Genomic DNA, 3,837 nt, shown 5'->3' with positions numbered 1-3,837 from the left:
GCGGAGGTGCCCTATCAACGAATTGGAGCCTGACTTCAGGCTCCCTGCGGCGTTTCAAAGCAGCAGTGCCACATGGAGTCTGGGGTCAGCGAGGGAGTATCCAGCTGATCCCAGGCTCCATGCAGCACTGCCGCTTTGAAATGCCACATGCAGCCTACGGACACCCCAGCTGGCCCCGGGTTGCATGCAGCGTTTCAAAGTGGCAGCGCCATGTGGAGCCCGGGTCTGGCCCCAGGCTCCAAGTGGCACTGATGCTTTGTAATAACCCCTCCTCCCCCCGCTGCCTCTTTCTGATAAAGGCAGCAAGGGGGGGAAGCAATTAGTCGACTAGCCTATCGACTAGTCCTTCACATCCCTACTACATACACCCACTCCTAGGGACACCCCACAGAGTGCATGCATACATGCTTCCCAGGAGCATGCAAGAACACATAGGGTACGTCTACACTACAACGTTAATTCGAACTAACTTAGTTCGAATTAGTTAATTTGAACTAAGCTAATTCGAACTAACGCGTCTAGAACTAAAAACTAGTTCGAATTAGCGTTTTGCTAATTCGAACTAGCAAGTCCACATTGAGTGGACCCTGAACAGGGCTTAAGGATGGCTGGAAGCAGTGCCGGCAGGGCATCAGAGGAGGACTTAGAGTGTGGAGATGCTGTCTCAGGCTAGCCGAGGGCTGCGCTTAAAGGGTCCCGACCCCCACCCCAGACAGACAGTTCTCAGGGGTGCCCTGCTTGAAAACCAGTCCTGGCTTGGATTGCCCGGAGTACCCACACTGGGCACATCACACCACTTGGCCATCAGCCCGGCTGCACTTGCCGCAGGCTGCCATCTGGGGAGAGGGGGCAATCGGGGGGCTGCAGGAGAGCTTCCACCCCCAGAAGCCCGCAGAGCCAGCCCAGTCCTCCCCATCGGGGGCTCGTACCCCATTCCTCCCTCGCCTCCTTCCACTTACCCTTCCCTAGCCCCCCTTCTTATTGATGTACAAAATAAAGATAACGTTTCTTCCAACATTGACTCTGTCTTTATTGAACAAAACTGGGGGAGACTGGGAAAAGGAGGTGTGAGAGGGGATGAGAGAGGCTGGGAGAGGGGAGGGCAACTAACATGATCAGGGGTTGGGAACAGGTCCCAGATGAAGAGAGGCTACAGAGACTGGGACTGTTCAGCTTAGAAAAGAGGAGACGGAGCGGGGACAGGATAGAGATCTATAAAAGCAGGAGTTGGGTGGAGAGGGTGCATACAGAAAAGTTCTTCATGAGTTCCCATAAAGAAGGACTAGAGGACACCAAAGGAAAGGAATGGGTAGCAGGCTTCAAACTAATAACAGAAAGTTGTTCTTCACAAAGCAAAGAGTCAACCTGTGGAACTCCTTGCTGCAGGAGGCTGTGAAGGCTAGAACTAGAACAGAGTTTAAAGGGAAGTGAGATCAAGTGATGGAGGTTGGGTCCATGGAGTGGTATTAGCCAGGGGGTAGGAGTGGTGTCCCTGCCCAAGGTTTATGGAAGGCTGGAGAGGGATGGCACGAGACAAATGGCTTGGTCACTGTCTTCGGTCCATCCCCTCCAGGGTCCCTAGGGTTGGCCGCTGTTGGCAGACAGGCTACTGGGCTAGATGGACCTTTGGTCTGACACAGGACGGCCATTGTAAGCTCAGGGCTCAGGGTCGGGGGTCTCAGTGGACCCCCTTGATTCTCTTGCACACCTGCTCCTGGGTGGCCAGGCTGGCAGCTCTCCTGCCCAAGCCAGCCACTTTCCTGTGCCTAGTGCGGAGATCGTGGACAAGGTCCACGATGTCCGCACTAGCCCTGGCGGGTGCCCGCCTCTTGCGGTCTTGGGCAAGCTCCCGGGCGCCGCCAGCCTGGTCCCGGCAAGAGGGGGTGGGCTGGGGGGCATCGGATGGGTGGCTCTGTGCCGTGTCAGGTGCAGGGTCTGCTGGCTGGGTGCTGGCAGGCTTGCACCTGGCACGGGCACCATAGCCAGCCCGTGCCTCTTTAAGAGGTCCGGGGCCGGGAGGGGGGCATAGAGTTTCCCTGGTGTTGGCCAGAGTGGCCACCAGGGAAACCTGGGGAGGGCTAGCCTCCCACTTGTTCGAATTAAGGGGCTACACAGCCCTTAATTCGAACTAGTAAGTTCGAACTAGGCTTAAGCCTCGTAAAATGAGGTTTTCCTAGTTCGAACTAAGCGCTCCGCTATTTCGAATTAAGTTCGAACTAGCGGAGCGCTAGTGTAGCGGCTATGAATGTTAGTTCGAACTAACGTCCGTTAGTTCGAACTAACATTGTAGTGTAGACATACCCATATAGACTGACACATATGTGGGAATGCAACATATAGAAACCCAAAGAACATGCACCCCTCACCATAAGGCATCCAAACATGCACACACATGTAGACACACCAAGGAGGCTGTGCTTGCACACGTGCACATAGACAAATCAATGGGCAGGTGCTGAGGCATATAAAGTCACCACGGGGTATCCACATATAGGGGCATCTCAAAGGGCACCTGGGCACATGCTACAAAAACAGAGACCTTCCCCTAGGGCACACAAGCATGGACACACATGAAGACATGCCACAGGGAGCATGCATGAACACATGCATATACACACAAGCTAACGAGCAAGCCCAGATACATGCTGACATACTAAAAGGGACACTCACACAGAGACACAGTAGATTTATGCACACACGCTGACACAAGCCTATACTAACACATATGCATATAGTCACATGTTCACAAGGGCACACAAAAAGACCCCAAAACAGACTCTCACAATCAGTTGCACACGGGAGCACATGCAGAGGAACATTGCAAACACACACACACACAGATAGCAATCGTTATTTTCATGCAAAAAGCAACACAGGATCAGTTCTCACTCCAACAAAGTCAGTGGGAATTTTGCTTCTCATGTCAATGAGAGCAGGTCTGGGCCTCAGAAGAGAATGTTTTCCTTCAGAGAATATTTAATCACTGTTTGTAAAACATTATTCCAGCCCCCAAAGGCTAGGAGTTCCTTAGTTCTCTCTCTGTGTCTCTCTCTCTCTCTAACTGCAGTTATCTTTAATCAAAAGCCAAGCACTGCTTTTATGTATAGCTATCTCCTTTCCCATACAATGTAAACACTAACTCTATCATCACACTTCTGATGTGTTTCTCCCCATGATTAAAATCACTTGGGGAAGCTTTAGTAGTGCTATAACCTCTTCCCTACCAACCCCAAACCTAAACCCAGCCTTAACGCATGCGCCTTCCCAAATCCTACTGTATTACTTACGATAAGAAAACTTTCCTTTTGAGAAGATTTACTCAGAGTTGGATGATTCGATTTTAAACAGTCAGCGTCAGTAATTTGTCCTAGTAAAGAAGAAGGTGACAAAACACAATTTCCATGGCTAAGAACCAGAATTTATAGTGCGGGTCCATTAGAAGCTTGTGTCTGTGCCAGGCCCTCAGCTGGTGTGAACTGGCACAGCCCCACCAAATTCAATGGAACCCTGCAGTTCACACCTGATGTAGATCTGGGTTAAAATATTTTGCTTCTGAAACTTCTACCGACAGTTCTGTTTTGGTCTATCTAAGGAGACGAGACTAAATAATCATATTGGCTTTAAAATCTATTAAATCTGTAGATAATCTGTTTACTGCCAATTCTGTTCATACCATCTGTTCTATCTGTATCTTATTTACTGTCAATTGCAATTATGCTCTCAATTCTATTTATAGTTTATTTATATTTGATTCTCTAGATACTAACAGGTAAGCAGCACTTCTGTTGTGCAGTTATTTAATCTCTATATATTTATATATACTTTAGAGCAGCATTT

This window comes from Pelodiscus sinensis, chromosome 18, assembly GCF_049634645.1.
Source record: "Pelodiscus sinensis isolate JC-2024 chromosome 18, ASM4963464v1, whole genome shotgun sequence".
Classification (NCBI taxonomy): Eukaryota; Metazoa; Chordata; order Testudines; family Trionychidae; genus Pelodiscus; species Pelodiscus sinensis.
The sequence above is the reverse complement of the archived record's forward strand: the minus strand, read 5'-3'. Positions refer to the sequence as shown.